Source organism: Lissotriton vulgaris, chromosome 1_1, assembly GCF_964263255.1.
Source record: "Lissotriton vulgaris chromosome 1_1, aLisVul1.2, whole genome shotgun sequence".
Lineage (NCBI taxonomy): Eukaryota > Metazoa > Chordata > Amphibia > Caudata > Salamandridae > Lissotriton > Lissotriton vulgaris.
This window is the reverse complement of record NC_141685.1, coordinates 438,025,456-438,038,091: the sequence shown is the minus strand read 5'-3', so window position 1 is coordinate 438,038,091 and position 12,636 is coordinate 438,025,456. Positions and strand designations below refer to the sequence as shown.

The window sequence follows — 12,636 nt, the reverse complement described above, 5'->3', positions numbered from 1 at the left end:
TACTCTGCAGAAGGTGTTTTGAAATCATAAGTTATTGCTAAAAACAGCAGCCCCCCTAAGGTCAGCGCCCCCTCCCCAGGTCAGCATCCTGTGCGGTCGCACAACCCTAAATCTGTTCCTGCCTGGGGCCAACCTACTATGAATCCTGCTCAACTGGGCCAAGTACACCTTCTGAACTTGTCTCTCAGTGGTAGCTGTGGTGGAGCAGTAGATACAGGTCAGTGAACATGTCTAATAACTCAAAATGCAAACAGTGCAAAGAATACATCATTATCCAGCCAAATACCTGCTTTTAGATGAAAAGTAGTATTTTTTCTGACTTGAGCCTGCAGTGAAGTATGACATTCAGAAGCAACAACACAATCCCCCTTAAGGTCGGGACTCTAGTAGTTGTCAGGCGAATCCCTGACCCATCCTCCTTCGTGTATCGTGTTCAGGGTTATTCCCCATTTGCTGGCGGCTGCATCAGGGAATGCAAACTATTAGGCCATACTCAAGAGTTCTACCTTTTGTAACCCTTTAGTCTTTAGTCAAAAGTGTCTGTGGTGCTGCAGCACCGTTAGCAGCGAATCCTCAAGGGCCCAACTGGCCCAGTTCCCTTCCTGCCCGCTCCCGCAGTACAGAGAATTAATCGCTGCAGCAGGCGCCTTCAACGTGCACCCACAAATCCTTCTCAGTTTGGAGAAGTCCGGAAGCCTGAGGCCCACATTGAGCACCCAGTGATGCAGGCTCTTTGTCCTGAGCAGCGCTGACAGATGTCTCTCAGATGTCAGCTCCCTGCTCCGGAAAATGCAGTTTGTTGATTTGGCTCAACCGGGTGGAGATCCTTTCTTCAGGACCTTTTGACAGCGCATCCAAGTCTTTGGCAACTCTGGTACCAACAGTTCCAGCTGGAATACAGGGTTGCCACAGTACATGCTGATGCAAGCTGATACGAGAGCAGACTCTTCAAGTTTAAGCTGCCTAGCCCAGATGGCCACAATTCATGATACTCCTTCAAATTGGTACTTTACCAGTGGCACCCTCTGGCAGTAAGGTGGTTCGGGGGATAGCAAGACCTGCACAGGGCTCTATCCAGGACTCAGTCAATGGCGGCCGTCTCCTGGCATATGAGGATCACCAAAAACAGTCCTACACAAGGTTGCTGAGGCTCACAGTTCCCAGGCAGGTGGTCTTTGTTTCCCTGGGTGATGCCCTCTTACCCAGCAGCAAAACTAACAGGCCTTGGCTGCAAGTCCTGGTCACAGGCAGAAGTGTTGCAGAGCTCCCCCTTCTCATACAGCTCAGCTAGCTGCTTGGCAGATGACACATTTTTGGGGACTCAACCTTCCCTTCTTATGTCCATTTTCAGACATCAAATGTGATTTAGGGTTTGAGTCTTTTGAAGTTTTAAATTGGGGTTCTACTTCTTTTGAAGTGGGCACTTCTTTGTTTCGTCTTTCTTCATGAAAGATGTCTGTCACAGCAGGCAGGACTCCAAAGCTGATTAACTCCCACCAGAATTCATGGGAGGGACCAGAGTTCACACCTAGATGCCAGTCACAGTGTTATTTGTATTAAAAAGTTAATCCCAGACTCCAAGACCTACTCTGATTCACTAAACAGCCCCATCTCTCTTCTTGAGATACGCCCAGGCCACTTCCCTGTGATCTATCACTGAATCAAAAAGCAGTCTGTTGAATTGCAAAACGAGTCTCTTCCTTTTCCCACCAGTGTGTTCCCACCCAGCTCATAGGAATGCAGCAATCCATAAATCTGTCTGCGGTATTCCTCTTCTCCTCATGTCTTTACCAAGAAGGCCTGGAGTTCCCATAATGGAACCCAGGGTCCTCCATGCAATGCACCCTTGTAGGCACGTTTACTCAGTGTACACTCACAGCACACTTACTGCCCAGCACTATTACATTTATGCTTTGTGCCCTTACGGCGGCTAGGGTAGGTGGTGATAGATCCTACTCTGACCCGTTCGCTGTGCAGAGGCACCATTGGCTTTACTCATGCTTAAAAACTTTTAATATTGTACTTTTTAACACTGCTGCGCCCAAGTCTTGCGCAGAGGCGCTCTCGCTTATTTTTACTTTATTTCATCTGCTGATCCCCACTGTGTGTTAACGCATACCTGAGCTCTTATCTGGGGGTGCTGAGGTGTGCCTTCCCTGCCCCGTTCCACCGCAGCTGTTGTGCCGATTGAGTGGAGGGCGGGCAGCCATTTTGGGTGTAGTCCCGGACCCCGGCTGGACTAGTAGCAGCGTTTTAGCTGGGGGAGGGAGGTGCACCCATAAATTGAACATGCCCTTCCGGACACGCATCACACACGCGCTGCGGGCGCCGCTGGCGTGCCAAAGGTAAACCAAAGGTTAGCCCGTCTGCGCCGTTCGCACCCTGGTGCGCCTAGCGCCAGCCATGCTGTCTGTTTTCCCCCTCTTCCAGTGGCTGATCCAAAGAGGTACTCGCAGGAGGAGTTATTTGCACTTAATACCGCAGATTGTAGAGGCGTCCAGTCGTGGGATGTCTCTGATTGCTCCCATAAAATCTGTCCTCTTTGTAACTTCGCCTCCCCCTTACCCTGGTCGCTCTCGCCCCTATATTTGACAACAAACAAACATTAACTGCAGCCTTAATAAATGCGCCCCTGTGGTTGAACTTATCATCCTGAGAGGCTTCAAAATTATTAGGGCTGACCGCGCCGCTGGGATAGGCGGGGGTGTCCGCTGTTGTTTTTAGAGATTCCTGGTCTTTTCTTAGCGAAACTTCCAGCGAACTAGGCGGTGGGGAGGTTCTTCACTTCTCCTTCGTCCTCTCGCCCCATTTTATGCTGGGTGGCACGTTGATTTACCGTCCCCCAGGTCCTTCTGGACCTTTCCTTAAGGCTCTGGAGGACGTGATCGTGCCCCGAGCTTTGAGGTTCCCTAAGTTTCTCCTTCTGGGGGACCTCAATATTCATGTAGATGTGGGCGAGTTGCCGGACTCAATAAGTCTGCTGGAATCCTAGACTTAGCCCAGCTGTCTCAGTGGGTAAAACTGCATACGCACTCGGGGGGCCATCTTTTGGACGTAATTTGCTCTAACTTTGCCCTAACATTATCTGACCCTGAAGCTCTCTCCTGGACGGACCATATGCTGATCAAGTTTTCCTGGCCCCTAGCCAAATCATCCTGCGCTAATCTGCCGAGCACCCACCATCAGAAGATCAATCTACCTGCTCTGACCAACGCTCGTTAGCAGGGTCGCCCAGTACTAGGTTCCGAGCTTCACGCTGCTGTGCAGCAGTTTAACACCTGGATCTGCTCGGGGTGGGGGTCGCCGCGAAACACGGCACTGGCTCAAACAAGCGTTCTACACCCTCCAAGCCCTGGTTTTCACATGCCCTGAAAGAAGTAAAGCTTAATTGCAAAAAGCTGGAGAGAGGCTGGAGACGCGCATATTGTCCCACTGCCAAGGGGGCTCTACGTGCGGCTCAGAAGGAATATTATGCCGCCATTAGGTTGGCCAAGAGCGAGTACTATGCAGGCAGGATTTCTAGGGCCAATAATAACAGCAAGGAAATCTTCTCTATCGTAAAAAGTTTTCTCTCCCCTTGTGCTGAACAACCTACTGTACCTTTGTCCGTACAATGGTGTGAGGTTTTATCCTCTTTTTTCACAGACAACATTTCCTGGGATTCAGGACAGCCTGCGCACAATTTGTCTGGGTCAGAGCAACCAGGATACGTCCACCCCACACCTCCTCCCTCTTTTACTCATGTTTTCAATGTACTTTCCCCTCCCACTGAGGCCGACACTTTAGCTGTCCTCAAATCTATGATGTCCGGGTCCCCTACTGATCCTTGCCCGGCCCGCGTTTTAGGAGGGGTCTATTCCGAGGTGGTTGAGATCATTAGCCTCTCGTTTAGGACTGCCACAGTTCCCGACTGTTGGAAACAAGCCAAACTGCTGCCGCTTCTTAAAAAATCAGGATTAGACTCAGTAGTCCTAGCCAAATATCGGCCTATCTCCCTGTTACCGGTGTTGGCCAAAGTATGTGAGAAAATTGCTTTTCGCCAGCTGGATGCTTTTGTTGAAGCTTCCCACGCTCTTCACCCTGCTCAATCTGGGTTCTGCGCTGCGTATAGCACCGAGTCAGCACTGGTGGAAATGTCTGAGGCCATCAGGGAATGCCTGGACACCGGCGGCAGAGCAGCTCTGATTATGCTAGACCTCTCTGCCGCCTTCGACACGGTTCTCCATCAGTTGCTGATCACCCGGATTGCATCCATTGGCATGACTGGTTCTGCATTAGAATGGCTGACCTCATTTTTGACCAGCCGGACTCAGCAAGTGTGGATGCCTCCATATTCTTCCTCGTCCAAGCTGCTTTCCACTGGGGTACCACAGGGGTCCACATTAAGCCCCCTGTTGTTTAACATCTATCTGACTCCCCTGATCTTCTTGGCCAAAGAATTAGGTGCAAAAATACGCAGACGACACGCAGCTGCTGTTCACCTGGCCGGGCACGGATTTGGACACTTCATCGGTCCAGACGTGCCGCTCCTCTGTCATCAACTGGCTCGCTCTCGCCCAGCTTAAATGCAATGAAGATAAATCTGAAATACTTCTCTATGGGCAGTTTCCACCTAATTTTAGAGAATCTCTATGGCCGCCTGATGTCCCATACCCTTGTTCTGTTGGTAAACCAGCTAAAAACCTGGGGGTTTGGTTTGGGGAAAACTTAAAATTTGATGAGCATATTAAAAAATTAAAGTGTGGCTTCGGCACCCTTAAAGCTCTTCGCAGGTTTTTTCCCTTGCTCCCGAGGACGTCCAAAGAAACAGTGGTAAGGGCTCTCATCCTTTCTCGCCTCGATTACGCTAATGCCCTGTTCACTGGCATTCCTGTCTACCTTACCAATCGTCTTGAGATCATACAAAACGCGACGGCCAGACTCCTTTTCAACATCTCACGGCAGTCCAGCGTTCGACAGCATCTGCGTAGCCTAAACTGGCTCCCTGTCGCGCAACGGGTTGTGTTTAAATCTCTCAGCTTTGCACATAGAGCCATCCACGGTCAGGGGCCGGTGTACCTGTGGAAGCGTTTCTTCTGGTACTTACCCAACCGTCCCCTACGGTCAGCCACCCAACATCTGCTGACTGTCCCACGCTTTGAACGCTCCCGCCTTGGGGGACAGTCTATTACCGTGAAAGCAGCCGTCACTTGGAACGCCCTTCCCCCGCTGCTTCGCGCTACTCAGGAGTTCAATCTTTATAAAAAAGCACTTGAAACCCACCTTTTTAAAATGTCATTGTAATTAGTCTAGTTTTTCTGCTGCCTATCTGCATTTCTACGCACCAGGATAATCCTGAGTAAATGAGTGCGCTACAAAACTACTAATAACATAACATAACATAGCATAACATGTACACATGCATTCAGCACACACACTTAGGGCCTGATTATGAGCGAAGGCGGGCAGTACTCCACCGCTGCACCCCCGTACGGCATAGACTCGCTGCCCACCAGATTACAAGCTATTTGTAGTCTGGCGGGCGGGAGGCATGGCATTGACAGGTTGGAGCCTCTTTCAAAGGCCACGGTGCCTTTGAAAAAGGCACTGCAATGGGAACACCTCACAAGGTTCCTGCACAAGGTTCCTCACAAGTCTATGATGTGCAGGAACTGCTGTGCAAGCGCACAGGGGGACACATTTTATGCCTCCCTGTGTACATGCACAAGCAGAGGAGACACAGGTTTAGGGCCCCCTTTGTTTCCTCTCCGCCAGGGTTGACTTGGAGGAGGAACCTCCATGTCACTGCTCATGGAGAGGAAACCCGTAATATGCCTGGCGAGACCGCAGCAGTCCCGCCAAGCTTATTGCAGATTCTGACCGCCGCACCACCTCCAGGTAACAGTGGTTCCCTGGCAGCGTCGGCAGTCGTAATGGGCCAGTTGTAACACCACCACCGAGCCGCCACGAGTCTGGTGGTCCGTGGACCACAGACTGGTAATCAGGTCCTTTGTGTGTGCGCATTGTTCAGCACTAAAGCTTTTTTATCTTTAATCTGGGTGTAGTTTCTCAAAACAAACACACTGCCAGCACACACACTTACTAAGTGTATTCTCAACAACTCTTCACGTGCTATCCTTGCGTATGCACGGCACAGCACTACATCTCATATGTAATGTATTCCTCTCAGACATGCATACACCCAGTACATGTATCAACCACACATGTACTGCACATTACTGCTCCATCCTTGTAATGTACCCTTCCAAAGCAAACATACAACCAACTCAGAGTATCTACTCCTGTGCTGCCCTGCGCAGCACTCCACATCTACTGGATGCCGACCAAGGGTGAGTTAAGCAAACAACAGCTGAACTGTTAAAAAGGTGAGTGAGCTTCTAGGCCTTACTTCAGTGACACTGGGTAAAAAAGGTTCTGTTTACTACTATTAATCTCTAAACTGTATGCTGCAACCATCGCGCTTGTGCTGCTTAACTCCTGGTGAAGGCGGTAGCCTTTCACCACTATAAGGGTAGACCTTTGGACCTGGTCCAACAATACACCTACATTATCCGTGTTCACCTATGACAACAAATCCGCATAAGGGTTCCAGACAACAGTACAGTAGGCGCTCAGGGCAGGGGAACAGGTCACTATCCATGCAGAGGACTTTTCGGTCACAACACTCAGGGAAATGCCCTAGTCATCAGCCATCAGCCAGATTTAAGAAGCTTTATCCTAATTTTGCATGAAAAATAATATGTGATAAATTACATTCAGCGCGACTGTCCTCCATCACTATATAACTGTTGCTGTTGTTGTGATGAAATCTGATGATGAAATTTGATGGTGTTTGTTGAAGGCCGCTGCCTTTGCTTGAAGTCCAATAGGGCCCGATTCACAGAACTAACTTAAGACAAAATCCTAAACTTACTACCATTTTCATATTCACAGAAGGCACTTACTCATTTTGGTATTCACAGAAGACACTTACTCTTTTTGGTATTCACAGAAGACAATTTTTCTCAATTTAGTAGTAGTAAAGTTAGGACTCCTAACTTTAGGACTCCTAAATGCCTTCTGTGAATACCGAAAGTCTTAAAATTAGGATTTTTCTCAGTTTAGTAGTAGTAAAGTTGAGAAAAATCCAAATGTTAAGACTTTCGGTATTCACAGAAGGCATTTAGGAGTCTGAAAGTTAGGAGTCTGTTAAAACGAAGTAGGAGGCTTAGACATGTCTTGAAGATGGTAATAGTAGATTTATACTTGTAGTAATCTACAGGTTCTCAGTTACAAGAAGATCCATAGTAAAGCCTGGAAATGCCTAGGAATGCCCCACCAGGAGCAAGGTCCTCTCTACTCAGCCCATCACACCAACTGATTCCCCACTAGATACAAACCAACCCCAACATTCCAAGTGACCTCACCACAGGCTGAGCAGACAGGCAGAGAACCACAGTGGAGAGACTGCATTAGTAAATAGCACATTACAACAGAGTCCTAACTTTACTACTACTAAATTGAGAAAAATACTAATTTTAAGACTTTCGGTATTCACAGAAGGCATTTAGGAGTTTTAAAGTTAGGCATCCTAACTTTACTACTACTAAACTGAGAAAAATCCTAATTTTAAGACTTTTGGTATTCACAGAAGGCATTTAGGAGTCCGAAAGTTAGGAGTCCTAACTTTACTACTACTAAATGGAGAAATATCCTAACTTTAAGACTTTTGGTATTCACAGAAGGCATTTAGGAGTCCTAAAGTTAGGACTCCTAACTTCTGTGAATACCGAAATGAGTAATTGCCTTCTGTGAATACCAAAATGAGTAAGTGCCTTCTGTGAATACCATAATGGTAGTAAGTTTAGGATTTTGTCTTAAGTTAGTTCTGTGAATCAGGCCCATCGTTTGCACATAGTTTGCAACATAATTTTAATTGAATTCTGATTTTAGGGATCATCCAAAGTTTTGCATGGTGAGCATCTGTAAAAGTAATAATGTTTAAATAAATCTGTAACAGTAGTAATGTATATAATGTGTCTACTAACATTTTGAACATTTGCACACATTCCCTGATAAGCCACTGTGTCCTTAGTAGCTCACTCACTGTTCAGAGCTTTTTTATCAAATTTGTTTTAGCAAACTGTAGTGTGTTCTTGCTTTCAAAAAAGATTATGGGGCATATTACCAACAACTAGCGATAATTTTTGTCTCTAACTTGTTTAGAGACAAAAATTATCGCCGCACATCGGCGATTTTTATCGCAGATAAACCTTGCTATTAACAAGGTTTATCGCAAATGCGATAAAAAACGGCCGAAATGCATGAATATCGCTGAAAAGTCAGCGATATTCATGCATTATCGAGCAAATGCTCTTAGCCATGTTATCCACCTCCCATTGGATAACATGGCTAAGAACTGCTCAGGGCAGGTGTTAGCTTTTGGAGATAATCCCGCTTAGCGCGAATATCTCCAAAAGTTGGTAATAGGATATAGCGATGTTAGCGACTGTTTTCAGTCTCTAACATCTTGGCACGCCCACTTTGCATCTCATTAGTGATAAATATCACTGACATGCAAAGTGGGGCCCAAGATGGTCGCTATCTCCTACTAGCTGTCGCTAACTGGTGTTAGCGACAGCTTGGTAATAGGGAGATAATTTTATCTCCGCTTTCTTGGCTTTTAAAGCCAAAAAAGCGGAGATAAACCCCCTTGATAATATGCCCCTGAGTTTTCTTGGCCCTATCCTTTATTGCTGTTGAATTCAGGTTTATCACTGCAATAACTGGGCATGTGATGACTTTTATATCACATCTGACCCTTTGGACCAACTATGACTAACTATATGAAAAAAACATTATTGTAATTATCAGAAGGATCGATTTTCAGAAACAAAATAGGACCTTAGTACATTTTCCACCGGATGTAGAAGAATAGATGTGTCAAACACATTAACAGGAACTTTGGGGAAGGACTACACATTGCAGACACAAAGTGGCAAAACACATTTGGTGAAGGTTATTTGGGGCAGTTCATGAACACACTTCAAGTGCATGAAAAACAGAAAAAATGTTTCTCATTTTACTAGCAGCTTGAATACATCATGCATATTCTTCAACAGGCCTAATTCCAAAGGATTTTTGACTTAGCAGTGAAGATTTCAAATAAAGCAGACTTTAGGCTTCAGCGGTCTACTTCGGTTCAAGCATCCTTTTGTAAAGGGGAACATCCTTTTCGACGCGGGTGTTACCCCGCAGAACTTTATACAACGCGTCCGTTACAACGCAAGTCGTAACCACGACTTGCGCTGGAGAGCGCTAGAGGATAAAGAATAGTATATTTACTATTCCAACACCTTCCCTAGTATCCACGGGGACTGGTGTTAGAATAGTAAATTATACTATTCACTATCAGCGCCCCCCAAAGCAAGTCGTTGTAACGACTTGCGTTGTTAAAGACGCATTTTAAAAGCACGTGTTGTGACGGTACGCGTCGTACCGTCATACATCCTTTTGTAAAGCACTGAGCTGGGGTGTATGTGCGTACAGTCTTCCTTGGGTCACTTGGGAAACCTTTCTTATTATACAACCATGTTTGTTGAGTTTGAAAGCTGCACATGGCCCTTAATGCAGTGCTTATTTCTCAACCTTAGTCTGACCAACTTTAATTTTAAGGCAGAAGTCTTACTCAAGCAAACTAAGTCTTCGATCACTACACAAATCCTGTGATTCTGCAGAAGCAACGACTTTGGCTTGCCCGCCTCCTCACCAGACTTGCAGCTCATAACAGTACTCACACTATGCTGCTTCTAGCCTTCTTCTCCCAACTCTTCAGCACACAGAAACCACCTCATTGGATTAAGCCAACCAAGTTCATATGCGTCCCTTGCACTCTGTCATGTCGCTCCATGATCAGCATAGGGATTTATTTTGTTTTGTTATTCAGGACATAGCTATTCAGGCCTCCTGCCTCTATGGGTAGCAAATGCCTGTCCCTCCTATTTTCTCAAGTACCCATTGCTTCCTGTTGCTGTGATAACCCCGTAATTGATTGGAGGGTTCATATTGGGTGATTCCTGTTCCCTCTCATCAGATGAGGCGTATCTGCTCTGGTAAACACTGTACAGCTATGGAGCCTGCAGATTGCTAAATTATATAGGAAAAAATATAGGCTCGAGAGAGAACTGAGGGAAGTCTGGCGCAGAATTCAGAAGCTAACAGACAGCAATGTCTACTTCAAGATTCCCATAGTCAAGAAGACTGAAAATGCCTGGTATTAATTTCCTTTGTCAGCAAAAAAAAAAACCTTACGCAACTTCAGAACCGCTATTGAAGTACGAGTTATCTTGTACTTGCCCTATAGCAATCCTCTGTTTTCCAGAGTCCCCTGGTTCCAAACAAGAGAGTCGTGCATGCCACTATCAATCTCATCAAAGTTCTAAAAAATGCATTAGCCATTTCTGAAGAACTTTATTTACTGTGCTTACATCCTCTTATAATCCTCAAAATGTACTGCATTGCTTACAAGGTAATTACAACCAACATCACTTTACCAATCCAAGCCGAAAAACACCGTGGTGAAATGGATTGAGAGTGGCAAGTCACCATTTTTGATCTTGCTGATCCAGTTTGCTACATTCAAATTGCTGGATGATAACATTTTGATTCTCATTGGTGGTTATGTGCAATCCAAATGCATGTAGTTCACTGGTTTACCTTTCTGTCCCAGGATGAACAATGGGTGCATGTTGGTTAATTGGGACCTTACAAATATTTCACGCCAATTAGAACTTTATCTGGGATGAGAAAGCAAACAAGCATTGAAAATGCAATAGGTCTAGCCTTTTATTAAGTTAAAGCCATTTGCTTTGCTAAACAATACAATTAGCAAAGCAAATGGCTTTAACTTAATCAAAGGCGGGACCTATAGCATTTTAACATGCACAGGGTCACATGTTCCATTTAAAATTAAGGAAAGGATGTTTATTTTGCATTATCTTCATGCTGCAGATAATGAGCAACGCTCAGTCATATTTATGTCCCAGGGCACTGAGAAGTACTGAAGCACCGAGGTATTTAACTGTTCAATAAAAGTCCTTGTAAACTCAGTACTGGAGCATTATACCAAAAGTAAAGAAATAGAAAAAATATCTATTTCTTTACTTTTGGTATCATCGGGGCACCCGTGCTTTACTTTTAATGTTAAAAGTAAAGCGCGGGTGCCGCGATTAGGAAAAAAAGTGCTCGCCATGACACACACATTTCTGTTTTTCTGCCGTCCCACTTGGACGGCCTCGGCCTGCTTTCCTTCAGCTACATAAGGTTTTTATTATCTTTATGGGCCATGTGTTTGTCCCCCCATAAAGATAACAGACCTTTTGCAGCAGAAGGAAGTCAGGGCAGTCTGTCCAAGTGGGACGGACGAAAAAGAGAAAACTGTACGTCACCGCAAGAACTTTCCCAATGGCTGGCCACATTCACACAAACTACCCTTTTGCTTTCCCGTGGGCATCGCATGCTTCTGGAGCAATCGCTGACTAAACTTGGAGCATGAGAGCACCTTATGCTGCATAATGTTGCCCACATGGGTCACTGAACTTCGTCCTTGGTACTTCTGGCAAAGGAATACTGCCAGAGATATCCCTACCTTAGTACCTATTAACCCAGCAGTCCAAACAACTCTGGTGGGACCCGAAACCACAACCATTGATTGTTTCCACATCTCTAGAAGCCCCATGCACTAGCTACGCCACCCTCACCACAGACAGGCCCCCTCCATTCAGATTAGAAGAAGAATAGCCAAGAGCCCAGCTGGATTTCTGATTCCCCAGCTATTTTAGGGGCACAATAGACCACACCAAACTTTATTAGACGAACATTGTGCCAGGGAATGAAACCAACGAGACAAGGGTTTTTTGTTGAGGGAAATGCTGGGCGCACTGCCTACGTAAGTAACCCAGGAATGGATAAGATGGGGTGCATACAGGTGAGGGGAAGAAAAGCCCTAAACCCCTCCAAACATGTGTGCCGTGACACACACTAAAGGTACATGAAAAGATCTGTTGCACACCCAATCACAAGTACAGAGATGATGTCTCAATGGACAATTGCAAGATATGGAGTCCACATCCGTAGAAAAAAGAGGACGATTGGTAGTAAGGTTCCTCTTTAATGTATGGTAGACCAGCCGACACGTGTTTCGTCGCCAAAGGGATACACAAGTATGGCGACTCCTCAGGGCTGCAGTCGGTAAGTATATGGCCACAGGTCGCTGTGCCGGTGATAATTCCAACCCGGCCAGCTCTAGACCGGGTATGCCAGAAGTGATAGACTGGACAGGTGGTGAAGTCCGACGTCACTAATCAATAAGAGAGACGACGAACCTTAGGAGTGTGTGCTTAGGTGAGCACACTCGAATTCAATGGCGAGGTAAATGTAACGAAGAGGAATTCACAATGCAAAGGGTAGGATTCAGGCCAAGTCGTTCCCGAAGTAAGGGAGACGACCAGCAGGGCGAATCTTCCTGCCGTGATTCTGAGTGCAGGGGAACCCTAGTCGTTCTTTGGCTGAGGGGGCACGCTAAAGCAGTCGCGAATCTGGTAAAAGGCTGACCGACCAACCGTTTGATCAGGACCAAACTCGCCCTCCAGATGCCTC

The 12,636-nt window shown here is 46.2% G+C and overlaps 1 protein-coding gene across 1 annotated transcript in view; it reads left to right on the top strand.

Moving 5' to 3' along the window:
• C1_1H1orf87 (chromosome 1_1 C1orf87 homolog) overlaps positions 1 to 12,636 on the top strand; it is a 237,231-nt gene that overhangs the window by 76,616 nt on the left and 147,979 nt on the right. The gene's annotated exons all lie outside the window — the stretch shown is intronic.